Source organism: Haemaphysalis longicornis, unplaced genomic scaffold, assembly GCF_048455015.1.
Source record: "Haemaphysalis longicornis isolate Haplotype H1 unplaced genomic scaffold, Haemaphysalis longicornis Haplotype H1 scaffold_1, whole genome shotgun sequence".
NCBI classification, from domain to species: domain Eukaryota; kingdom Metazoa; phylum Arthropoda; class Arachnida; order Ixodida; family Ixodidae; genus Haemaphysalis; species Haemaphysalis longicornis.
In genome coordinates this window covers 454,947,355-454,974,923 of record NW_027526203.1, presented here as the reverse complement: position 1 = coordinate 454,974,923, position 27,569 = coordinate 454,947,355, and positions in this window count along the sequence as shown.

Sequence of the window (27,569 nt, the reverse complement as noted above, 5' to 3'; positions counted from 1 at the left end):
CAGTCATTTCTCGATAAAATTCAAAATTTTCAAGCGCGAAAGCAGTGTCGTGTTCTGTACTGAAGTCAGCGCCGTCGCATCTGAGCCAGCGCTCAGCTTATAAAGCGGCAGGCCACTTGACACTCGCGCTAGCGCAGACATCTTCTGAGGTTATCAAGCTTATTTGTTGCGTACAGCGCCGTGCGAGAGGTTTGTGTGGTGGACGCTTCAGGCTTCGTTTTTAGCGATAAGTCTCAACTATCGGGGCAACCTGTGACGTACGCTCGACTTGGAGACCAAAGTGGAGATTCTTAACGGGATCCAAAAGGGAGATGTGTTGCGGATTAACGACATTGCTGCTCTTGTGCTTTTTGTTTATTTGGAAGTTCTGTTAATTCGAAGTGTTTTTCGGTCCCCGGGAGCTTCGTGTTAACGGGAGCCGACTGTAATCGCGGGGGGCACAGCTGGGCCCACGTCGATTCTACGGCTGTATCACGATTGCCCGCGACGTTATCCCCGTATCTCAAGTGCCCCGTGACCAATAACACTGCGCCATGATCCCCGCGTAGTCAAAGCGCCGATGCCAGTTTGCCCGAACCATTCTCCCGCGGCAATACGAGGAAACCTCATTTTTTGATGCCTAGATGCTTTAGAAATAGTAAGATAATGTTCGCCAACCATCTCAAGAAAGAGGTGGAGGGAGCAAACCGAGCTTAGATAAGAAGAGGATGGAAGGGAGCTGTCTTCCAAATCGGTTTAGTCGCGTGGCTATCGAAACATCACGTCTCCCCCTCTCCCCCACCCCTGCACTTTTGAACTAGCACGGGGGTGGCGTGCCTCCCACCCTTAGCCGCGCTCATTGAGATTCTCGGTCTAAGAAGGGTGGGTTTGAAGCCCACTGCTGCGGAAACGATGCCCACGAAGCCACCTTCGTTACGCCCGCGTCCGTGGCGAAGCTCAGTGACACTCCGAATTCGCTGGGAGTACCTCAGCCGGGCCGCAGCCTGGTCAAGTAAGCGCGACATTCAGTACAAAATGAACTACGTTGCCATGAAGGTTATTCCTACCCAAGAAGTGCCGGATGCGCTCTTCATACATGGCTACAAGTATGTCATGCCAACATGTAGGACAACATTATTAATGAAATTGATAATTGCAAGACACGAATTCATAAGGGACAAAAACATTCACCACTAGACAACCCAGCAACTTTGTTCAAAGTTCTCGTTTCTTCAGCTTGCTTTTCCCGTCTTTACGTATCACTTCATATGCCGCACATAGAGATTACAAAGAAAAAAAACGTAGAATACCGTGGGTCTAGATTATGAGTACGGCTTAAAGAGCTGGACTTTGGGCGCGGGGCAATCGGCACGAAACAAATGTGTCGGAGGCTTATGAGTGTGAGGCATTCGACCCGCGGCGGTGGCTCAGTGACTACAGCGTTGCGCTGCTCAGCACGAGGTCGCGGGTTCGATTCCAGGCCGCGGCGGCCGCTTTTCTGACGGAGACGAAAAGGAAAAACGCCCGTGTGTGCGAGATTTCGGCGTACGTTAAAGATCCCCAGGTGGTAAAAAATAATCCGGAGCCCTCCACTATGGCGTGCCTCATCGCCTGCGTTGCGTCGCGAGTTAAACCCTACAATCAATCGAGTACGTGGCTTTGGAAAACGAAAAAAAAAGCGGGGCTTTCGGCGTGGGGCAACTGGGAGGGGGCTTTTGAAATTGTAAACATTCGTCAACCACCCGATTCTACGACGGGTATTTCTGTTGTCTTTTTCTTTTAACACGAAAGTGTTTTATTCCGGGATTCACGAAGGTTTCACTTCCGTCATATCCGTCACGGAAGTGACGCCAGTACAATGAAGCAAGCGGCCTGTAAAGGGTGCACCCCTGCACACAGGGTCTTCTTGCGAAGAAACAACCTTTAATACTAAAGACCATTATGGATTACGTTCTTGGACATTAAAGGGGCATGTGACAACGTAAACAGAGAACTGCTGTGGAGAATGCTGAAACTCCAGGGATTAGATGACGAGTTAATACAGTTCCTTATGGCGATCTATAAAGACAATAGAGTGCAGCTTACATGGGAAGGACAGAAATGCGTTCAGCAAGTCAACACCCATAAGGGATTGAAACAGGGATGCCATTTGAGCCCAATGCTGTTTATGCTTTACATGGCAGGCTTAGAAAAGAAACTGGAAGAATGTCAAGTAGGGTTCAACCTAATGTATGGTCCAAGGCGAAGTGGTACAACAGCGTATTCCGGGAATGTTTACGCAGACGACATTGTTCTTTTAGCTGATAACCAGACCGATATGCAACGGCTATTAAATATTAGTGACCAGGAAGCCACCGACCTCGGTTTAAATTTTAGCGCAGACAAATCGAGAATAACGGTTTTCAATGTCACTACCACTGACGCAGTGTCTGTAAAGCATGGCGAATTACCCAGAGTGAAGGAATTTAAATATTTGGGGGTCTGGATAAACGAAGGGGATAAATACTTAAGAACTCACGAGGAGCAACTTGCAGCTATAACGAAGCATAGAGCTCTGTGGGGGTATAACAAATATGAAGTAGTGAGAGGAATGTGGAAAGGAGTAATGGTTCCGGATCTCACATTTCCGAATGCTGTGCTCTGCTTAAAATCAGACGTTCTATCAGGCCTTGAAGTGAACCAGAGAAGAGTAGGCCGTTTGGCCTTAGGCGCGCATGGAAAAACAACTAACGAAGCAGTGCAGGGAGACATGGGCTGGGCGTCGTTTGAAGTTCGAGAAGCGCAGAGTAAAATATGTTTTTAGAGGAGGTTGAAAGCCATGGATCAACGTAGGTGGGCATATAAGGTGTTTAGGTACCTATACTTGAAAACCGTGGACACGCAGTGGTTAAGGAAGACTAGAAGGCTAACGATGAAATATGCACAGAACAGTGGAGAATCCAAAACAGCCAAGGTAACCAAAAAGGAGGCAAGGCAGATTGAAACGAATAAATGGAGAGAAAAAATGGAAACTAAAAAGTACAGGGCGGAGAAATTGGACATCAGAAAGAAAATTTTCTACGATAATTCCCAGGGCAGTGCTTTGCTTTTTGAGGCTAGAGCAGGTTGCTTGCGAAATAAGAGCTTTGTGGAGAAGTATTCAGAAAATGATGGGCTATGCGCGGTCTGTGGAAGAGAAACAGAAACTATGCGGCACATAATGTTAGAATGCGAGGGTATCCATTAAAATCTACATGAGGGAAATATTCGGCTTCCAGAAACCCTAGGATTTAAGGAAAGCACAGAGGAAGGTAACTTCAAGGCTGTCGAGGAGACGAAAAGATTAGAATGCTGGTGGACGAAAAGCAGGGAGGGGAATATTGGCTGGGGTAGTTACCATCTGTAACAGGAAAAGAAAAAAATATTTTGTGCCTAATAAGTTTTTGTGCCTGCCCTAAGCAGAGCTAATGTTAAACCAAGAGTATAAAACATAGGTATATTAGACCTTTTTGGTAAGATGACACGTTATCACCCCGCTACAAAGGGGAACCAATAGCAATCATCATCACCATCATCAATCAGTACATTATATTTAGAGTTGTTCGTTTTCGGGTTTTATATTTTAACACGACAGTGTATTATGTCGGGATACACCAAGGTTTCCCTGAAGTCATATCTGTCACAGAAAGGACGCCAGTAAACCTTTGCCGAAGCGACCCACCAGCAGGACGTCACTGGCCAAGCACACCCACAAGACAGCCGCCGACCCGCAACTCCCGGTCAGCTGCAGATTTCGCTGCCCATTTCACTTTCGTGTTGTACCGATTCCTATGATTTTTTTTGGTTCAAGGACTCGTTTTGTAGCTTCCATTTTTGCCATTGTCTTCTGTAAGCTTTGGCATCCTGTTCTTTAGCATCCTCACCAGCAATGTTGTTTCGTTTGGTGCCTCTTACCGGCATATGTGTTGACGTGTTTCCCCCTGACCAGCCACGCCTTCTAACTCCCATCTCAATGTAATTGCAATTTCATATACCATGCTGCCGGACTCAAGAATATAAGTTCGCTTAAAATTACGGCTCTTTTTATTCAAGTTTTTTCGAGTTCAAACAGCAGCAGTAATTTCGGGTAGCTTATCTCAATAATGTCAATTTAAATTATTCTCAATAGACGGAAACTTAAGTAACTGAGAGAGAGAGAGAGAGAGAGAGAGAGAGAGAGAGAGAGAGAGAGAGAGAGAGAGAGAGAGAGAGAGAGAGAGATAGAGAGAGAGAGAGAGAGAGAGAGAGAGAGAGAGAGAGAGAGAGAGAGAGAGAGAGAGAGAGAGAGAGAGAGAGAGATAGAGAGAGTAAACTGTATTTTGCAAAAATAAACAAAAAGAGCACGTGGTCGGATTCCTCATTTCAGGATCCCGTTGGGGCTTGCTGCCTTCTCCTCACGTTCCACTAGCCGAAGCTGAGTTTCGTTGCTGGAGCTGGCCAGTTCTCTCTCCCACTGCTCATGAGAAGGGTTGGGCATTGGGTGAATAGTAGGGTTTTTCTGGCAGGCCCACACCATGTGGTAGAGGGTACAGATCTCACCGCAGTTTGAGCAGGTGGCGATGTGGAGGGTAGGATTGATGCCGTGAAGTTTAGGTATGTCTGAGAACGTGTTTGTTTGTAAAAGCCTGAGCCCCTGTTCCTTGGTGAGTGACGGGTGGGCGGAAGGATACTGTTACCTACCCAGCCTGTAGTGCTTTTTGATGCTTTGGTATGTTACTAGGGGATGCGCCGCTTGAAGCCAGTCGTCTCGCGGTGCCCGGTAGGCTAATTTTCGGGCTGTCGTGTGGGCCATGACATTGCCGCGAATGGATGAGTGGGCAGGGGCCCAAGCCAGACGTATCTTGCGTTGAGGGGGTCGGTGGAGAAGGATTCTTGCTGCTGGGCTTGATATTCTTCCGCGTAGGTAGCTTCGCATGTTGCTTGAGAGTCAGTAGTGATTGTATCGGCTGAGGTGTGCGCAATGGCAAGAGCGATGGCTGCAGCTTCCGCTTGAATGGTATTGATTCCCGTAAGTGTGACACTGGCGGCGGGCTCGGTGCATATGGTGACGACAACTGTCATCGTATCCATGCGAGCGTAGTCCGCAGCGTCCGTGTACACCGTTTTGGGGTGGGATCCATGGATTATATCTAATGTCTGTGCTCTCGCCGCACGCCTTCCTTGGTGAAACTGTTGGTGCATGTTCCGTGGAATGGGAGCCACATAGATGTTTTGCCTTATGTCTATGGAACAATTGCCTTGTTCTCCTGAGATATTGTATGCTAGGCGACCAGGCAGTTGGAGTCCTGTTCTTGTGGTCGCTAGACGGTGGTGCTGGTTTACCAGTTGAGCCACTCCAAGTTTGAGGAGTCTGACCGCGGCCGTGCTGATGAGGAGAGCAAGTGCTTGTTTATATGCTTTGAGAATAAGTGTATCAAGTTTCTTTACGTCGCTTTTGGAGAGGATAGCATGCGGGATGTATGTCGCGATTAATGCCATCTTTTGTAACGACAATGTCTCCGTCATCAGAGGGGTATATGTCAGGCATGTAATGTTCGGGTCGTATCGGTTGCAGTGCTGTCGGCTGTGGGTGGTTTTAGCTGCATCGAGCGCTCTTCGCTCTCAGTCCTTCATTCTTGTGTTCCCTTGCGTTTTTAGGCGTACACTCGGCCAAATATTTAACTAGCGTGTGCGAGCGGCGATTTTTCTGTTTAATGACGCCCTCAAGAAGGAACAGCCTAGCAGACAATGGGCCCAGCTGATCGCAGATTCTGAGCATGCACATAATCTCGACCTGTTTGCAACTTGGCTGCCGTCATACGGCGCTGAGGCATGAATAGTCGCAGCTCGCGCACGCTAGTTAAAGATTTGACAGACTGTACTTGTATGGTGGCCGTGTTTCACAGTTACATCTGAGATAGGCACTCCAGAGACAGCAGCGACAACAGAAACGTGTCCAGCGGTGCGATTGTGTGTTCTCATTAACATCATCATGAACATTGCGTCGTCCTTTCTTCGGTATGGTTCTATGACTGACAGGCTTGGCCAAGCGACCTTGTTTGCCCCACATATACGCTATCAGCGTAAATGTGCTTCGCTACTTTTGCAATTAGCATGCTTATATTACTCCTGTGGGCCCCGTAAGTGTGATTGTGTACGTTCATTATGCATGGTCCTTATCCTTTTCGCTTTTCGTCCTTTTATTCACCTCTCTTGTTTTGTACTTCACCCCTGCGACCCTTAAGTTTACACTAATTAGCGTAGACGAGCTTCGCTACGTTGGTAATAATTACTCCTGTATGCCCCAGTACTTGTCTCTAACTCACGTTCTAAGTCGACGTCCACAAAGCATTCATTGCCCAAGGACGCGAATTCGATTCCCGGCCGCGGCGGCCGCTCTCTGATGGAGGCGAAAAGCGAAAACGCCTGTGTGTTCAAGATTTCGACGCACGTTAAAGATCCCGAGGTGCTCAAAATTAATTCGGAGCCCTCCATTACGGCGCGCCTCGTCGCCTGTGTAGCGTCGGCGCGTTAAACCTCATAATCAAGCAAAATATTCATTAGGTCCACTTTTAGTTAGCTAGAGCCAAGGGTCAGCGGGGGTCCAGCGGATGCGCGCTGGACTCGCAATCCATATGGCCCTGTTTGAATCCGAGCAGGCGCAAATTCAACCATTTTTTTTCTTGTCTTTTATTCTCTTGGTGCCATCCTCCATTTTGTGGCACCATCGCTTGGTCGCGCCAATGCCGGACGCCGGATCTTCGCGTAATGGAGCGTTTACTGCTTTCGCGTCGAAAAAAATTGGGCTGAATTCCCCGCGAGGGGGACTCGAGTAAATGCGTCGCATAGGGGTGGGTGTATTGCGTTAACGTTTAGTGTTTGGGGAGTTGGTGGTAGTGAATGCGTTGTATCAGCAGCTTCTTGGCGTAGTTTGAATGAGTCAAAGATATAAGGCGCGTTCGTAGCCTCCCATTCTGTGTCGGCTTTGTGGCGCAGTGGGTAGAGCACCATGTACATTGCGTTCCGCCCGCAGGGTCGAGGGATCGAAACCAGGCGCCGGATAGTATTTTTTTATATATATAGTGTAGGGGGAGGGATGCGGACAACGACGGTGCGGACTACTATGGACGTCAACGCGGGTGACATCGTGAGTTACTGAAATGCTCTGCATTTAACAAATTGTTGTTTAGTTGGTCATAGAAATCATTCGCGCCTCTCTGCTTGCTTCGCTTCAAAATGTCGAAGAGCGACAGAATCCCTGGCATGCTCTTTCTTTTTCTTTTTTTTGAATAGTGACAGTATGCCCTTTGGCATAAGGTCCTACAGGTACAAGTTGGCACCCGTTTCCCGGAGGAAGTCCAGAAGACAGCGGTGGTGGGCTCGCCCCCCCCCCCCCCCTCCCCCCCAGCCATTTCTGAAGATCGGGGGGTCTCCCAGGATGCAGGCCTGTGCCGCGAAGGTGTCGGGATCTCGCTGCACTCAGGGAAGGGCACGTCCATAGCAGGTGGTTGGTGTCGGCGTCTTCGGCAGGAGTCGTACAGAAGGGGCAGTTCGTGGTAAACGGGGCATGGTATCGCGGTGGCCACGCCCGGGTTACCGCAGGAGAGAGGGCCACCCCAACACAAAGTCTACGCACCAAGACCTCCTCCCAGCGAGCGAGCCCACAGGGAAGGTCTGTTCCACACGGTGGGATGAGAGCGCGTGTGGCGCGACGCAGATCTTCCTTTAGTTGGAGAAATTGGTCATGTGGGTCAGTTGTCAGCAAGGGCAGGGGCCGTGGAACCGACGTAACGTGACAGTAACTATCCGCCGCAATATGAGCGGTGATAGTAGAGAGTTTTAGCTGACCGTTTCTGACGGCCCGCTCCGCTCCGATAGCAAGCGGAAGCGCCATTGCGCATGCGTGGCACGCTAGCGCGCTACCGGCGATACCGGAGCGGGGTCCCACTCCGCAAACCGAGGCCTCTTAGCGGACCGTCGCGGAACATCGCTGCCCTCGCGATGCGAGGCGAACTTCGTTTATTCAGTTGAAACACGAGCGACGAAGCCGCGAAAGCGCTTCCGAATAGGCAATTTGGCCACACACCTCAAAGATCTTTAGAACGGAAGTGAAAAACGTCGACCGAAGCGCGGGGCTGCTTCTATGCAGCGCCCAGAAAGGCAGCCTTGACTTGGCTATTCCAAAGTTTATCGGCTTCTTTATTTTTATTAAAAGTATACCATGTAAGCGACTACATTGTACAAAAAAAGGTTGAATGAGGCCAAGAAACACGGTATTTTGCTTTGTTTGGGTGACCAAATACAAATTCTTATGTTTCCTTTAGGATGAAGTTTTGGTTTACACGCGCACGCGAAACGACCGGCCACGCGAATCATTCCCCGTCAAGGGAGATACGGTTATCGCCTAGCTAAAAGCATTTCGGCTGCTGACGCTCCGGTTGTGCTGAGCGGGACGGCGGGAGCATAGCGGAGCGTCAAAAACGGTCAGCTGAAACTCTCTAGTATTACGCCGGATCCACGACATTAGAGAGGGCAGGGGTACGTGTCGAGCAGGTTATGAATGTCTCTTGAGACAGATGAGTTGGAGGCTACACGTCTCAAATCCCGTATGGCCGCCGTTGTGTCGGTGTAAATTTGTGCTGTAAAACTTCCAGGAGCTTGAAGAAGTGCCAGTATTAGCGCTTGCAGTCCGTCCCGGATGGCTGTAAGCTCCGCCAGCATAGAAGGCCAGGTGCGGAGTGTTTCATAAGCGCAGGTTTGGTTCTCTTCTGAATGAGAGGGGCATTCGATCGCAGTAGTTAAAACGCCGTCTTGGGCCCCAGCGTCCACTAATGCCTCTACAACCTGTGGCTGGTTCAGAGTCGCTAGTAATGCTGTTGTGGTGCTGCTCCATAGGCACTACAGGCACGATGTCGTCACTCATCTGTGACTCTTCACCTCCCATTCTCCGTTTCAGCTTCGCGCCGACTGTCTGCTCTTGAGTCGAACGTGTCAGACACACTCAGAATGTGGGACCGAGTCGTTGGCACTGCCGTTTGCTGCCCCGAAAGACCCGGGTTCGGTTCCCATCAGTTATTATAGCGCTCCTTTTTTTCCTGATGGTTTCTATCATTTCGGCTTACCCTCGGCCAGAAAAAAGATAGCACGTTGAGAAGCAGGTCATAGCTAGCTCCTAATAAAATTCTAATGGATGCTGGCCGCTTTCCATAGTTTCACAAAGTATTTGTATTACAAGTAATAGATTAGCCGCACTAGTCCAGCAATTAACCTTGAGAATCAATTACTTTAGCTATGCTTTGAACAGCGAACACCATGTTTTAATCTGGTGATCAGAGAAGAAGGTGATCTATAGCACCGCGCAATGGGAAACATCATATGCTTGCACTGCGACCGCTTGCACACCGCAGATTTAATCTTTCTAGTTGAATAATATTTTGGGTCTTCCCATTGGCCTACTTTGCCCTCTTGATCGCAGTGATCGGTCATTCAGCTGCAGTGTTGTGAAGCGGGTATTTCTAAAAATAGTCTTAACCTGACTCGGGCTTCATTTGGTGAAACGCTGTTTGTATCCCTCTTAAAATAAGAGCGATACAAACAGCGTTTTTAACAAGATACGCAACCATTATCCAGATTTTTTACGTGAACCTTCTATATACGCATATGTTTCCATATTTTAGGCAAGACAGCGGATATTTAAGGAAAGCATTCTGCCCGAATCTTGTTTCTATTGAGTCTTCGTGTTTTCCTAGTCTACCCACTCCTTGAAGCGTAAACTCCTTGGCACCGCACCACTTTCGGTGAAGTCACACTCAGTCTCACGAAATAGAAGAAAAAATCGGCCACCTTCACAATTGACAGGCGAAGACTGCGGAAACAGGGCAGCTGGTGGTCTTCACTAGCTTCAACTTGGCTTTTCTTAGGTCTGCCCCTTTGTTATTAAGAGAACGGTGGTTAAAAAGGCGAAGCTTTCGCCATGTAAACTGATTCAAATCAACATCCTCAATACACCCTCATAAAGTGCAAAGTCCAAACTGACCAAGTCTGAAGGCAAAGTGCGCTACGAACCCAAAGGAAATGCTAAGCGCTCCCCAATGCGAAGCAGGTAGATCCGAAACACTCGCAGGTGACATCAGAAATATCAAGCAAAAACTAGAAGTTATTGACGAACAGAGGTACAGAGGCGCCATCATCAGGGCAAGGTCGGAAAAATTTTTAGGAGGTGAAGCGCCAACGAAACGAGCCTTATCAGATGAAAAGAAGTACGCCAGGGGAAACGAAATCATGGAAATAGAGTATAAAGGCGCGGTGAGGAGCGACCAGGAATCCATTCGAAGAGCTTTTGAGGAGCACTATGCTCAACTCTTCTCCCTTCAGACGCCCCCCAAAAAGGGGTTTAATGAGGAATTCTTATCGTGTTTACCAAAAATACAGTCTGAGCAAACTCAAGCATTAGAACTTGAAATTTCGGTCACTGAGATAATTAAGGCCATAGATGACCTAAACCCGGGCAAGTCGCCAAGACCCGATGGTCTCACGGGCTCCTTTTACAAGGGATTCAAACAGGAGATGGCGGTAGTGTTGCAGAAAGTCTACGCAGAAGCACTAGATAAGGGGGCGCTGCCCATTTCGTTTTCGAGAGCCCACACAATTTTATTTCCGAAGTATGAGGATGGAATCAAATTAAGGAGTGTAAACGGCTATAGGCCGATAACACTCACCAATGTATACATTTATGAAGGTACCTTCAAATAGGCTACAATCTGTAATAGGAAACGTCGTAGGAGGCTGCCAAAGGTGTGGTATACGAGGCAGGTCCATATTCACGAGTATCCATGTGGCCCGAAGCATTTTCGAATATTGTGACAGTGAGTTACTCAGAGTAGCCATGCTACAGATCGACCTCTCCAAGGCGTTTGACCGAGTCCCCCACGAAGTCCTTTTTTTTCCATTTTAGAGTATGTGGGGCTCGGGTCGATCCTTTGTAAAGGGGTGCGCATGGCGTACTCAAATTGCACAACGAGTTTTATAGTTAATGGCGAGCTGTCAAAGCGGATCGACGTCCGCTCATCAGTCCGGCAGGGTTGCCCCATGTCACCATTGTTGTTTTGTTTGTACCTGGAACCCTTGTGTAGGAAAATAATGGGGAGCGACAAGGTCCAAGGTTTGAAGCTACAGTCTAGCGAGGTGCGCATACTAGCGCATGCAGACGACGTGGCCATTTTTGCCACTGACCAAGAAAGTGTTCGCAATGCCCTGGGAATCACACAGAGCTATTGCGACATGAGCGGGAGTGATAAACAGGGAGAAGTGTTTGGGGGTGTGGCACGGGACGTGGGGAGATCCTCCCACGTTGTTCGAAGACGTTCAGTGGGACACCACTGCAACTACGTACCTAGGTGTACCATTTGACCGGTACAGAGAAAATACATTGTTTTGGCGGGAAAAGGCGACAGAGGTGCGGGAAAAAGCGGAACGATGGGGAGGGCGACATTTGTCAATTTTCGCGCGCGCCACCGTCTGTAACGTTTTCCTCGCGGCAAAAATTTGGTATGTACTGCAGGCGTTGTTTTGTACACGAACGAATCTTCAACTGTTCCACCGTGTGTTCGCCACCTTTGTGTGGAACTCCGGGTGGGAGCGAACGGCGAGGACTAACTTGTTTCGAGCGGCGGGCAGTTGAGGACTGGGTCTGGGGCATCTCTTCTTGAGACAGGTTATGTCACGGTTTATGTTTCTTAGGGATCAAAGGGACCCTTTCCTTCGCACTTACATGCAGGTCGTGCTAGCCGGAGAACTTCCGAGCTTCGTTGTGTCGTCGCGTTTGCGAATGTCGAGGGTGTCCTCACGCTTCCTGCGCGAGGTCGTTTTCTCATTTAATTTTTTGTCAAGTAGGTTTTCAGTGGAGTATTTGAGTAGTGTCAGTAGAGGAGTTCTGTATAAAGACTTAGTAAGTGTTGTGTTCCCTGTACCGTTGTATAGAAGTATGTACGCAGGCCGCCCCGGCCAGAATGTTCTAAAACGTGTAAAAAAGATGTGGTTACCGCCGGGAGTGAAGACTTTCTTTTTTAACCTGCACACCGACACGCTGCCAGTACTGGCATGGATGCATGAGAGAGGTATTTTTGTGCCATGGGGTACAGACTGCAGGTTGTGTAAGAAGCCGGAGACTGTATAGCATGTGTTCATTGACTGTTGGGATGCTGTGTTCTATTGGGACGTTCTTCAGCGCACGCTGCAGAAGGACCTCCTAATAGACGCCTACGGTATCCGGTTTCTTCCCGTTGAGAGTAACGAATGCCCCTATGACTTAGTAATGCTCTTGGGCCTGCAGAGTATCTGGCGGTCGCGTATGGCCATCAGAAACAGTGACCCCAGGGCACGTTCACTCGAACAGTACTTTGTAGAAAGTGTTGGTAGAATCCGCGAAGTAATAGAGAAGGAAAAAGGTGACGAAGAAGTGCTGTCGTTGTTTAGTGAACTACTTAGAATGAAAGTGCATTGTTTCGCCAGGTAATCCCTGGCTCAGCGTGTTTTGTACAGTTGTGGTTGTTGTTATGCTTCGTTTGGCAAAAAAGAAAAAAAGAAACGCGATGATAGCGCGATCGGATAGACGCCGGGTTCGTAACTAAGGGACTCAGGTTCGAATCCCACCACGGAAAGCGTTTTTTTTTTCTTTCCAGTTGGCTGCACATGTTATTGTTCCCCGCCGCTGCCACCCCGTAACCCTGGTGCCTTTGGGGTGGCCGAGTGGTTATTCTACCGGTTTCACGGCGTAAAGGTCCCGGGTTTGACTCCAACACCTGCTCGTGGGCTCCTTTCCTCCTCGCCACTTCCCTCACACATCTAGGCCAAGCATTTCCCCCCTCTCCACCTCGCTGATGATGATATTTTTCGGCTAATTATCCGCACGGACATAGCTCACGCTTAAACTTTAAGCTCTGCCGCTAATATAAGAGGCAAAAGTGTAAGAGGAGTGCCGGTTGTATCCTCCCAGCCGCTGTAAAACAGTGCCGCGGCATCTGTTATTTATATTTTCTCGTTATAATAACCTCCCCTCGCGCTTTCTGGCCTCAGATTCTCGCAGCTTGACCTCATCTCGAGGCTCTAGAAACAGCTCAAGTGTGCCGAAAGCAAGGCAAGTACGACGCGTGTGCGTGCGAGCAGCCAATGCTGCGCCGTCTATACGTAACGTGCCTCGTATAGACCGCTACCGCACGTTTCGTTCACAAAGGCAGGAAAGGGTGAAGTTCGGCCCACGCGCGGTCATAACTTCATTTTTTTTGTGTCCGCCGGCGTATGCAGATGCAGCCCGGGCCATAAATGAGCACGAAAGCGCTTCGCACGGACGCGCACTGGCGCTCTATTTCTAGCCCGAGCGGAAGGCCGCTCGGCCGAGCCGCGGGAGTGGGGGGTATCCGCTGCTTCGTTTGCGAGTCCGAGCGTAGCTTCGGCGACGGCTCTCCGCACCGTTCTCCCGGCTTACACACGGTGTTTCCTACTTCCTCCGCTGCGTGGGGGAGCCCCGAGGCGCAGTGCCGAGAGAGGAGCCGACCAGCTGGCGGCGGGGTGTACGCGACGTCCGCGAGCATCCAGTTCCGTAACACCTTCTGTCCGGCGGCGCAGGAAGCGGGCCGTTGCCGGCTGTTACCGTGGTTCCTGATTAGTGTCCTTTCCTCGAGCGAAACGAGGAAGGAAAACATAAAGCTGTCGTATACGTTTTCTTCCAATTTACCAGGTTGGCCTCTTTCTTTTTTGATCGCGCGAGAGCCCGTTCACCACACTGTGCGCGCACATCAAAGCATGGGTTACGACGGGGGGGAAACGGAAGTGCGTGGCGCTTAACGCTATTTCCCCGCCGTGAAAGTTATAGGAAGATAACCATGTTTCTATCCTGGTGTACATCCGTGTTAGCCCAAGTTTGGGCCGATGAAGGTCACCGAATTACGTAAGGACTGTCTCAGTAGGAAGAGTCTATAAAGGAAGTTACTTTCTCTCTTTCCTTGCCAACTCATACTAGCGCGAATTATCAGCGCCCCTTACCTCCTCACTAGGTTGGATGGGCCTGCCTTCAATATAAAATGCTAATGCGCGTTCTACACCACGTTGCTTCTTATGTTTCAACCTTCAGCCGGATAGCGGAACAGAAAGAAGAAAAAAAAGAGAAAGCAAGAAAAGAAAACATCTCAAAATGGATGCATCCACACTTCATGAAAGAGCCATGATGTTCTGTGAAGACGATATTTCCGGCCGGCGAACCAATAAGAAGGCAACCATGCATGCCTTGTCGGTGCGAGTTTGTGAATTTTTGTTTATGTGGAGTAGCAACTAAGCGCAAACTAAGAAATTGCTCCCGATTATACTGTGCAGATTTTGCGATATGCGAAGCTTATCCTCGGAAACCCCAGCAGAGTTTTTTCGCGTGAATGGTTTTTTTTTTTTTTTTTTTTTTTTTTGCAGACCTTAGTTCAAGGGTGCCTTGCTGTTAAAGAAAAGAAACGACAATTCGGCCACCGTTGCAGTTTGGATGCGAAGACTGAGGAAAAGGCCGGGCTGGTGGTCTTCACTAGCTTTAACGTGGCTTTTCTTGGGTCTGCTCATCTTATCGGTAGATCGGACACTGATGCCGCTGAGCGTCTCTCTCGACTAGAACACCTGCTGCCCGTCAGAGCTAGCGTACTCACTAGGCGCAGCCAATCGCCAACGCCCACCTCCCCACCCGAACGTCTGTCCACTTTGACTCAGCTCAAGTCGAAAGCCAACGCCCGCGCTACGGACTCAAAGGAAATGGTGAGCACCCCGAAGGCGAAGGTAGCGCCATCGGGTGCACGCCGGTTTCACAACGCGGGGGGCCCAGGTTCGATTCCGGCCACGGGAAGCGTTTTTTAAAGACGACAGTCTTTCTTGGGCTACGTTAACCCAGAAATTCTGGTCTGTCTCTATGTCTGTGTCTGTTTCTCTGCCTGTCTGTCTGTCTTGAAGGGATAAATTGATTATCAAAAAATCCTGGCATCAATGATACAACGTAACAACCAGAAACAATTAAACAAGTGCAGCACCTGTTACTAGAAAACTAATAGAGCCCGAAGGCTGCCAGTTACAAACACTTACAGAAACACATGAACAGCTTCAAGTTGATTGTAGATAAAAGATTAACATACAAACAATTTAGAGTTGCTTACAACCGAAAGATTAACATGCGGGGTAAACAGGGATACAAAAACATTCGCTTCAAGGATACGGCAATATACGGAACAGGGTTGGTGTTATGTCACAACGGGTACTGTAGCGCACTAACACACAATTCTAACACCAAAATCAATTGTTACAACGAAAATCCCTAATTGATTGATTGTAGGGTTTAACGCGCCGACGCAACGCAGGCAATGAGGCGCGCCGTAGTGTAGGGCTCCGGATGAATTTTGACCACCTGGGGATCTTTAACGTGCGCCGAAATCTCGTACACACGGACGTTTCTGCTTTTCGCCTCCATCAGAAAAGCGGCCGCCGCGGCCGGGAATCGAATCCGCGACCTCGTGCTCAGCAGCGCAACGCCTTAGCCACTGAGCCACCGCGGCGGGTGAAAATCCCCAAGGACACAAGTCTGGAAAGCTGGCATGAATAATAACCCTTTTGTTCGAAACCTCAATAAACCGGGTAGACCAATGTCGCAGAAACTCTTCCTCACTCAAAAGGGCCAACTCGCCTTCCAGAAAGGTCACGAGGTGTTGTCTGAAAAAGGAAAGCAAGGGCCACTGCTTACGTAGCCTGCGATTCTGTGCAACGGTCCTGCAGCGATTACGCCATAGTATGTAATCGCCAATTACTACGAATAGTTTGCCTAGGGGAGTGCCAGGGCACTGTTCTCTCACCTGACACCGTGCAAGCTCCAAACTTGGAGTGGCATGGTGTAGGATGCGCCAGAAGCAACGCGCAACAGTGCAGCTTGAGAAAATGTGTGCCGTGGATTCTGGTTGACCGCAGTTAAGACAGGAAGAGTTTGTGACTCGATTCAGCCTTCCGGCCGAAGTGAAACGAAGTCTGCGCAATAGTCTTATATATTCACAGCCAAATCTAAACGTCTAAGTCCGGTTTATTTGTTCATAGAGTGAACAAATTTGTGAGGAGGAAATCTGTGAAATTGCTTCTCTACAGTTTTCCTTTTTAATCTAATTTAAATTATTGCCAGCTTGTTTGGGGTAGCGCAAAGTATTCCTGTTTACATAAAGTTTATTTACTACAAAAACAATTTCTTCGTCACGTTTATAACAAAGGTTACAGGGAGCCACCCAGGGACCTCTTTCTTCAATCTTCAAAATCTTCAACTTGTACAATTATCGTTTGAGTAGCCGATTCAACATAGAAACAAAAAGAAACAAACTACATGCGTAATCTGGCCCGGTTGCGACAGAAAGAAATCAGTTACCCTTTCAGGAATAAGGAACCTTGGGCGGTCCCTACAGGCCGTTTAAGCACTGGGAAAGAGCTCATACAGTATACCCTGCCTTCTCTTTTAAATCTATTTGAGTGCACCGATTTTGATATCTATAAATGTTCGAAGCGTCAATTACGTATCATGTGTACTAAAATGTGTTAACCTTTCTATGTCTCTCATTCGCCTTTTTGTTTAACTGTTCTTTTTATACCTGTTGAAAACAACGGGTATTACGTGCAACAAAAAGAAGTGTCTTATTGTTAACTTTTATTCTTACTTTTTCTGTTGTCTTTATGACTGTGTGTTTTCTTTGTCGCGATGCTGCTGTTGAGCGAAAAGGGGGCTGCGGCCTCGTCAAGCTGTCTATGACAGCTTTTTTTCCGCGGTTCCTTTTTCTGTATCTGTGTTTTATGTATCTGTATCTGTGATTATGGAACAGAAATAAAGTTTCTTTATTATTATTATACTTGTAAATATTGTTGAGCAACAACAAGACGGTATGCGAATATGACACAGAAAAACAATACTTAATCGATATTTGCAGTGTTCCTTTATAAAAAAAATCATAGATGCTTGATTTTCGCAAAGTAAAATACTACATCCACAGCAGAAAAAAAAATCACTCCGTCGCCTGCTGACACCCGCGCCACTATAGCTGCTTCTGGCGGCATTTTAAGAAATCAAGCCGCAACAGTTAGGGAAGGTTACACTAGATAGGTCCACGTTCTGCTTGGAACACATGTGGAGTAGGGCAACGTGGTTCTAGAAACGTTGAAGCAGGGCGCCTCGATTCCCGCGCGTCTCCGCCGTACGGCAGCGCTGGCATCGAGGCACCCGGTCCGGAGCAGTGAAACGCGGTAAATTTAAATTGGCTTGAGCAAACCTTTGGCGTGCTTACCTTGGGAGGAGCGCGACGGAAGAGGAACAGCATGAGAGGTGAGCGGAAAAGCGAAGGGAGGCATTTACTTGGCAAATGTCGACAAAGACTTTTGTCGACATTTGCAACGAAAGGAGCAGATACGCGGCAAATTTTTTTATGGGGCCACATACGCCCCAAAATCTTGGGGATGTGGCAAAATAATGCTTTCGCATTGAAAATGAATGCTTTATACGCAGCCAAGCAGCGCCTTACACTTATACATTCAGAAGTGTTGCAAGACGACCTTAGAATTTATCCCTTGTGCACCACAGGAACGAAGTAATACGCCCTCATGCACTAATGCCAATTAAGAACGGTTATGTCTAACAGGCACGAATTATCCCTCTAGTGGCGTTGAGATCTTTGTGCGACCCTCGCTGGCCGTCGACATCGGTTAGGGTATTCGCACCGTTGTCTTACACTCTGACTTAGCGTGGATGCAGTTTCCGTACTCGAACTGGCTCCTTTTGATACGTAAAGGGGCCATAAAAGAAAAATACAAGTTTGCATCTTTAAAAAGAGGGCATTGTTCCGATAACAACGATACAAATTTTATAAAAAAAACTTCAAAAAAAGTTAAGGAGATATTAGGGAAAACATGTGAACCACTGATGACTATCCGGCGATTTCTGTAGACCGCACAGCACCTTGTATGCGCGAATGGCGGCCGCTGGCCTTTATCCTACGGCCAAACAACATGATTGGGCGACTGTTGTAGGGCCTCTAGTTACGTTTTGAATGCTAAATGTAGTTAACACACTGACAAGTGTGTTTTTAGTACTGCCCGTTTTACGTCCGAGACTCCTGCCCATAATACGTCACTGCAGCGCGAAACTTGAATGTTTCTTAATATTTCTGGCGTTTCCTTTGTTGTTAAAAAAATTGGCGCAGCTTACACTAGTGGTGCAAGGCTGGATAAACAGCAGCGCTGGCGGCCCCTCTCCCTTCGTCGCAGGCCCGGCTGTCCAAAGCCAACGCTACGAATAACCCGTGTGAAATAATGATGTGCGCCCGGGATGCGATGACAGCTCAATAAAATTAAAAAAAAAAAAGACAGCTCAATGGGATAGACGCCGGTTTCAGAACGCGAGGGACCCAGGTTCGGTTTTTACCACCAGAAGCATTTTTTTTTTCCTTCCCAAATGGAGGCTTTCTGTTCACGTCGGACAACTTACGGCCGGCTTAAACAGATCCGCTGTTACAATCCTTTCGTGGCTTGAATAGAGCTGAGTGAGTTACAAAAGACTACTTCTTTCAAACAGAGCAAAATGCCTTTTAACTGCATCGAAAGGAACTTTTGTGCAAGTTGTATTGCTTTATAAGCGGATGCATCCTAGAAATAACCCTTCAGCTGTATCCTGCAACAAGTTAATTTCCAACGCATCAGGGTAACGTCGTCTTCTCTAGCTTGTGTGCGAAGGCCGCTGCTCAGGCACCGCCTAACGAGCATTTGAAGAGCATCGGCTTTGCTTTCGCAACGGGTGCCAACAATCGCATCGCATAGCAGGAAAAACACGGCTGTTCTTCGCTTTGCCTGCGTGCGCCGGAATAACGTTATTTTTGTGTTCAGTTGCTGTTTATTCTTGTGTACCGTCATGCAGGTTAGCGGTTTAGACACGTTTCGAACGTTCACAGGAGGTATCTGTGAACACTTACTTCAGGCTTCGTCGCTTTCACTTCCTTGCAAACCATCTTTCGTCACGGCTGTATGCGGGGAGGCGGATATATGTTTGAAACACGCTTGGTTGCTTCATGGGCAGGTGCACGGAGAAGGTCTGTGCAAGGTAAACCCAAAACAACGCAGACAGCGTTGTCTGCAGTGCTCAGAAGGTCCCGTTTAGTGCGCAGAATCGTTACCGCAGTCATTTTTACCGTAACAGCGGCGTCTTTACACCCGCGCATCTGGGACACAGAAACGATTAATCTTAAAACAAGGAAGTGGATGGTCGAAATGTTCGAGACCGATATACTGACATTTACATCAATAACAAAATAATCTAGTAAACGAACATGCAAAAGCAATTTATGGGGGCCTTTTTTTGGGGGGGCGAAAGTTTGTGAAGTGCACCATTGTGCGAAAACCCGGCGTTGTTGCCTGGTCCACAAAGTGGCCACCGTTGTAAAGAGTATACCAAACGCATTCGATTTCGTATGGCAATTGAACCAAGTGCGTTACTACGACTCTACAAAAGCACGGTGCCACCGACCGAAGAAGAGATTCCCTAGCGCGTGCATCGCTGACGTCATATTGTGTGACGGGTGAACATCACGGCATGTGAGTAGAACAAGCGTGTAGCGGCCGCGGTTTCGGGGAAGCAGAGGCGTAAAGTGTCACCAATGCGCCTGTCGAAGTTTTCCCCTAAAAGACGAAGAAGCGAAAGCGAAGAAAACAACGTAAACCAGATCCAGCAGTCAAGAAGTGTTTGATAGCTATCGTCCGGCTTTCTCCATCAAAGTACGTAAGCAGACGTAGGGGCCTCGAAGAATTTTTTTTTTTGGTTCTCCCATTTTTTAGATGAAAACAAGAAGTATCGTTGGCGGATTTTCATTGGCTTTCTTGAATTTAACATAATCCCCTCTATTTTTCTTCTGATGGCAATTTGATTTTGGCGCTTGCCTTACATCACGGAGCAAGAATACTTATTCTTCCTCCGTGCCTCACCTACAGTAGAGTTGTAGCGGTGGAAAATGTACTGCAACAAATCAGCCCGGGTTTTAAAAAGTTTTATTTGCCACTGCGTTTATAATTGTCTTTCTTATAACTGATTTCTTTTGCCGAAGAGGATCGTTTTAAGTGCAAAAATACACATAACAAAACAAGCACGCATAGCGTACATCAGCGATGACAGCGCAACACCGGCCGAAATGGTGGACACGGATTCTAAGGCAGTCAACCACATAGAGCGCACCGTAATAATGGCTATTGCGCAGTACCTCGCCCAGTGAAGCATGATGAATGATGAATGAGGGATGAGCAAATGGCTAGTTCATTTCTAAGTGTCTGTCTTTCACGACGAAACAGTTCGGACAAGAACTGTTGAAAATGCACAGTAAGTGCCATTTTAGGCCTTCCTCTTTGAAGCACCATCAAGCTCACAATCCCTCACACATCACCTAACCCCCCTCAGGTGAACAACAAAAACAGCAACAACAACAACAAAAATAAACGCTCAAGCTCGGTCGCAACATGGGCACAGGAATGCCACTGGTCGCGTTGCAGAGGTGCGCCTGTGTACTAGCACACTCTGTACAGCCTTCAGGCCCCATGCACATTTTCTCGACCTGTTCAGGCATCCACATGTCGCTCCGACTATATACGACTATGCATGGCGCAACCAGGCCACAAGTTTGCTGACAATGCCCATTGGCATGGGCCTACACACTAAACGCTTCGGCTGGGGGCACTTCATAATTTGTTAAAAAAGGTCGTACACCTGCAGTGTGTACATACGAGAAATGTGTTTTCGTGGGAAAAAAAGAAAGGAAAATGCTGTGCAGGTGGTTTCCATAAAACGTGCGTGGTGACCGAACATGAAGTATTTCTGGTTTCTTCCGCTGCCTTTAACACCTGGGTAAGAACAAAACCAACCCGACGATTTTGCTCCCGACAGTCCTTCTATTGACCTTTCACTTGACCGGACGTGCTAACATTGCGGAGGTAGCGAGCCCACTGGAGCCTGGTATAATCATCAGTTGTTAAGACACAGGGTGCGGACAAGTTGGCGTGTTTTAACGAAGCCAAATGACGGTAATATATATTAGCACAAGAAACTGACAGTGCATGGGGCCTAGCTAGTTCCACTCTTTTTGAGAGAACCCTAGTATTTACCCAGACCTTGCAGGCACTGCGGATTTCATCTTTGAAGATAAAACAGCGTAAAGTAGACGAAACAGGTCGAAGAGAAAACAGCACAACGTTGTTTCGTTTGTCCTGCGTTCGTCCCGTGAGCCTTATACTGTGCCCGCAGTAGAAGTGTCATTTTGAAAATAAAACCGACCGAAAGTGGGCATAACACTGACCGAAAGTGGACACACAGAATGGTAGGAGGCTGGGGGGACTGGAGGGGCGAAGTGAATTCAGTTCGTCCACACACATCTTTCATGCAAACGGCATCCCACTGCTCGCGCAGACCCTACCGCATCAGCCGGAAGGATCCCCCACAATTTTCGAATGCGTAAGCATTTCTATGCGGACTCAACGGGGAGGTCCGTCTGCCCGTGTGTAACGCGTCACGTGTCACACCTTCGCCGCATACGAAAACCCTATTAACAATTAGGTGCCTCGATACTTCGCTGTTAGACACCATATATTGCCCTTGTCTGCTTCGTGTCTACTTCGAGATCTCGAGGGGCGAACTTTACGACTGTGTTCAACTTCAGGATGCGATAGCCGCCCTGGCTGATAAAGTTGCCTTTTGAGTGACGGAACTCGGAATCCAGCTCCTGTGCCTTAAAGGGACCTTAAACAGGGTTCCAAAGGTTGTGATTTTACGTGCGCAATCGCTGGAGTAATATCCAGGGAACGTCCTGCCCCAAAAATGGTTTAAAAGCGTTGAGTATTAGCCGAATTATCGTTCATTAAAAAGGGGCCAGCAATAAGGCCTGGAGCTTTCCCTTTCTCATCGCGACTCTAAAGCAATGTGGAGGCTATGACGTCACCAACAAGGCGGCCTAGAGAAACAGGACAAGGCCCTTGCAGGTTCGCGATGCGCGCAGCCATTGGCTCCGCTCGGTGGTACGTCACGTTTTTTTTTAGCAGTCGATGGGCATACTGCTGTTGCTACTGCCGAGCGGGGCCGCTCGGTGGTCGGCCCGCTAGAATTGGCGCGCGGCCGTGCTCGCGTCGGCACGTCAGCTTTAGATTAGAGGAAACGAACGTTTGAAGGCCAGATAGGGGATCCCAAACACAACATGCTCTCTCACCACAGTAATTCAAGATTTCTATCGACGATTAGGGACCCGCTAGCGTTTCCGCATGCTGCGCTGACGCAGCGAACAGGTGTCTCCGAGGCGCAGTCACTCAGAAAATGCTTAGCATCGCCGTAGTTATTCCGTCACCGCTTTACGAAGCCGCGCCGACAACGATCACCAGCACAATCCTTCACTGCACTATCACTCCCTTTCACGCATTTATAAACTGATTTCCAGCGATAGTTCCGCTCTGACGGGCGGTGACAAGTTTCAGCTGCTGTGGTGTAAGCCGGCATACACCGCACAGTCCAGGCAGATGCTTGCCTTGGTCGTGCGTGTAGCGGCGTTTCCGCCTGCACAGACACTCCGTGTTTTTCAGCGTTATTCATATTTTGTAAACGACGCGCTATATCTACAAACTCAGCTAAGCTGGTGTGACGGATGGCGACGATCGACATTCGTCCCTATAGATACGCCGAGCCGCCGGTGCCGGAGCTCCGCTCACCGGAACCGCTGCAACGTGCACCCGCGTTCCCCTCAGAGCCTGGAACGATGATTGGCCGCAGCATCTAAAGGGACCGACCAATAGCGGTGCCGTACTGTTCAGTGCTTCGTGCGTCATAAAGGATGCGTCAGAGCAAGAGTTTATGTCAGAGTGCGGCGGTATGGCGAAGAGAATCGGTATGTCAACAAAGAAAGCAAGGAAGATCTTTTTTTCGTGTTTGTGCGGCCCCTGCTCTACGCAGAGGTGTCATATTCGGTACACGCGAACGGGACCTCTAGTGATTGCGCGATTGAAATGGCGACCTTCGTCAGGCTATTTGGGGCCCCTTTAGCCCGAATTGCCACTTGGTCAGCTCCGGACAAAAGCCGTTCTACTTGCGTTTGCAATTTCTTATTTTATTGCCAGATGCCGGACTCAAGTTTTGCTTCGCTAGAATGATAGATAAAATTAGAATATGCGGGGGTGTAGAGGCCCGACTACGTAGCGCCCCTTAGGAGCGACCGATCCATGGCGCCAGCCCTGGCTGCGTGTTCAGGGGCAATATTGTCAGATTGGAGGCGAACCACCCGCGTGCTGTGGCCGCCAGCGCGTAATAGACTCCCCCTCATTCGGCATGCACTAATCCCAAGCGCCGTGCGACGCCAGTAGGCAGTATTTGCAGAGAGCCGGTCGTTCAATGCGGCACGTGGTTGGAGTTGCCTGATGTCGAAATAGACTTTTTTCTGCACCCTGGGCACGTTTTTGTCGTCGCTAATGAAGCGAACATTCAATATTAACGCAATCCTGCTGAGGAATCGTCGGGCGTTTCCTTCTGACGCGGTTGTGCCGCCAGGCAGCACTGATTGGATGTTGAGATCCCACGTCACACCTTCAATAACATAGATCATTCGATGCATCCATGGAAGTCCTGTTCAATAATCAAAACAGCGAGGGCTTTGACACTCACTCGGTCTTATCGTAAATATAGCATTCAGCGCCATACACATTCGCGCCGCTTAGTCTGCTACTTACACATACTGCCCTGGGGTGCTATTCCAGAAGGCCCGAGATTCAGCGAAACTCGGGGAACAACGAGCTCTAGCGACGCCCACGTAACGTAGTGATAATATTTCGAGGCGGAGTTCAAGCGCTTTAAAAATGCAATTCATGCTATTTGCTGATTATTGGGGTGACGTAACCGGTCGAGAGCAGCGCGTTCCAAGGAGGCGCGACTAGGGCGTGGCGCGTTTTTCACTGCTGTCTCTCGTTCCACTGCTGCACCGGTGGCTACTGGGGGCAAGCAAATCCAACTACATTACTTTATCGCGCTTTTATTTCAATAATCTGTATTTCACTGCAAAGTTCATTAATTTTTTTTTATTTTAGGCGTTCTTAGGAGCTTTTTGTTTGAAATTCGCCGTCCTAAGCAGCAGTTTCTGCCCATTTCTGCCGTCGGTAGCAGACAATTCAATCACGTGACTAAGGCGATTGGTAAAAAAAAAAAAAAAAAGCGAGTGATGGAAACGCGCCACATTCAAAGTACTTGCTGCTCGGTACTATCGAAACCCTCCGTCCGCTTTCAGATACGAAATTTCCTAGAACCACTTCAGCCGGCTGACGTGATTTGAAGGCGAAAGCTTGGCGATTCTTAATAACGACTGATACATTGTACTTGCGATACTTATTAGCAACTGATAATTGTACTTGCGGTATTCTTAATTGATATATTGCAGTTGCGTAGTTTTCCTCGCTTTTATTTCTTTGTCTTTCGGCATGAATTTTGGCATTCGACGGGCGTCTTTTCTGCTATACCGCATTTGCGTCAGTTTCTTCTCTTTCATTTCGTAGTGAAATCGCCAGCAAGAAGACTGGCACACAGCACAGCCTCCCTATAATCGTGGTTCTGCGCAGCTGGTGTGCACCTGTCATTCTCGTTTGCCGTCACGTTCATGTGTCCCGCATTATTCTACAACTTTAATTTTCGAATCCACAGTTTTGTGAATTTTCAAAACGGAGCCCATTCACTCCTCAAAGCTCTCAATTGCGGGTAAGTCACCCAGTTCGCCATGTGCTACGAAGAAAGGAATAGCAACAACCACAGCTTTTCAAATTTGTTTCCTTTATTTAACTTTGCTCTTCACAGTTCTTGTTCGACGAAGCTCTCCACAGTAGTTTTTTTTTATGGACTTTATACCTTCACTTTGCCTCTAGTGCCACGCTGTTTCTTTCGGTCTCAATCTTCCCTTCACAAGGTTTTCATGAACCGCTTCCAGCCAGCCGACAAAGACGCTGGATAAAACCCGTTGAAATGCGTAAAGATCGCCTCCGATAATAGACACACGCCGTGGATTATATACTATCCTGCGAGTAAAGTTTTCGCAAGAATGGTGTGACACGAAACGCCTCAAGAAAACCGTCTGCCGCGCTGACGATAAATGAAGCGACGGTCATGCGACGCCACATCGGAAATTTTTGCTAGCAGATGATAACTGAAGTACGTACGGCCACTCAATGGAAACCTTCTTTCCATCTAGCGGTCGCGACTGAAGCGTACGCTCTGGCTACAGAAGGATAAACGCATGGTACAACCCGCGGAAGCCATGTCCGGCTAACCACCTAAAAAAAGGCGAAAAACTTGTCGCAGTAATCCTATAGCGCACACACCGGCTGACTGTCGACTGACGGCGGTCGCTGGGGCGGTCGCTACAAACGCTCCCGTGAAAGGTGTCCGTCGCGTAGAACCGCAGCGCACGCAACACTTGCTCCTCGGCAGTTATGAAGCGAAAGCCGCCTCAGAGTCGTCGCAAAGGGGGTTGGGTGTCAGATGGCTGCACAGCCAATGCACAGTACTTTCGAGAGACGAAAAAGGGCTTTAAATTCCTCCTCCGCTAAAGGAAAAACTCTGTCGGCATAGATAATATGCCTGCTACGCCGACCGTGAGCCATGATCCACGCCGCAGCAGCCGCCAAAACGAGCGTCACGAGTTCAACTCGGCCGCGCAATATCTCTCCCGAGTTTCTTCCGAGTTCTCGTGTCAATCACACACACCCAGCCCATTCGTGGGCGCGGCGTAGCGACCGAAGCCCCACCCAACTATGGCTGCCATGGAGTCCACATCGCCGATGGGGTAGCATCGCAGCCACGGAGTCACTTGCATTAGATCCGGTAGCAAAGCTTAGCAGAAAACAATGAACGAATGACGTCCCCAAGCCACCGTCAGTCAAATGCTGCACAGTCAAAGGGGGGGGAGGGGGGGGGGGGGGGTTCGGCTAGGACAGTTACCACCTGTAACACGGAAAAAAAAGTATTACGGGCCTAATAAGCTTTAGTGCCTGCCCTAAGCAGCGCTAGTATTCAACCAAGAGTGTAAAACATGATTATATTAGTCCTTTTTGGTAAGATGACATATCATCACCCCGCTTCAAAGGAGAGACAAATAGCAATCATCATCATCATCATCATCGGCTCGAACGAAGTCCAGATGATAGGAGCTGCCAAGACGACAAGATTTTCTCGCGGCAGCCGTATTCATACACAGCAAAAAACACAATCGACGACAGATGACACACCTTCAACGTCTCAAACGCACTCGTAAAATGTTGAACCACGATCATGACACATAGGGGCGATGTCTGATACCTACGCCCGTCGCCCGCACGTCACAAAGCCGGTCAGTCTGACAGACGGGAGAAGGGTGCGTTCCTTTCGCTACAGTGAGCTTCCTGGCTTACTTGTTTTGGGCTTGCGCTGAGCTGCACTTGAGCCACCCTCAAACCACGTAGCAAACAGATTTCAGTGGAAGAACAGAACACCGAGAAAATCGGAGCCGCCCCGCTCCACTTTACAGGGCGGAGCTTTAAAAGAAGGCTGGGGCCAGGCTGGAGTTTTAAAAGGAATAGCTGGGTTATCTACTTTGTATAACGGAGTGCATATTGCAACTCGATTCTAGACGGCGCTGCACGCGGATGTTCGTGCAAGCTGTGCTTTTTCAACGTGAGCGGCCTCAACTGGGCGCGCTGAAGATGCCAAGCGCGGTCCGCGCGATTGCGCCGGTATCGCTTGAGGTTTATCGGATGTTGTACTATCACTACTTCGTTAACTCGAGCAGCTGAAAACTCGGGACCGAGCTATCTCGGGCCTTCTGGAATAGCGCCCCTGGTTTCATCTCAGTGAGACGATGCCTGAGCGCTGAGAGCGATGGTAATTGTTCTGCCAAGGGTGCTTTTTTTAGACCTTTAGTAACGCATGTGTGAAAATAATTCCCAAGTCAAATAATTCCCTACGAAAATATCAAGGATGCCGACTTCGTTGACACCGGTGAAACGATGGAACGCCACTAATTTTGGGTTTTCAGTGCTGTAAATCCTCTGAATGCGTACGCATTATTTGCCGAGTGCTCCAACGCGAACAGTGTAATACCTTTTATTTGCACAAAAATGCATAACTGGCGAAGTTAGTATGTGAAAATATAGATCACTGTAAAGAAAATACAGTCGCCGCCCGTTTTTTCGGAATCGACAGGAACCACCGATAGGTCCGAATAATCGGGAGTCCGTAAAAAGAGATTCACCGAAAAAAAAAAAAAAAAAAAACCTTCATTGGCCCAACGGCTAGAAAAACGTATGTATGCACGTCGGTACACACGCTCGCCTACGCGCGACAAAGTCCGCCTGTATTTCCGCTAGCGCTTGTCCGTCACTGTAGGCCGACAATAGCACTGTAAGGGCTCGGGCTAGATCAGTATTATTTGATGCCTCTGGCGTTGGTGGCACGTCATCGGAGTCGCTGTCAACCTGCGCCGGTTCGAGGACCTGACGTACGATTTCGTCATCATCCAACTCGGCAC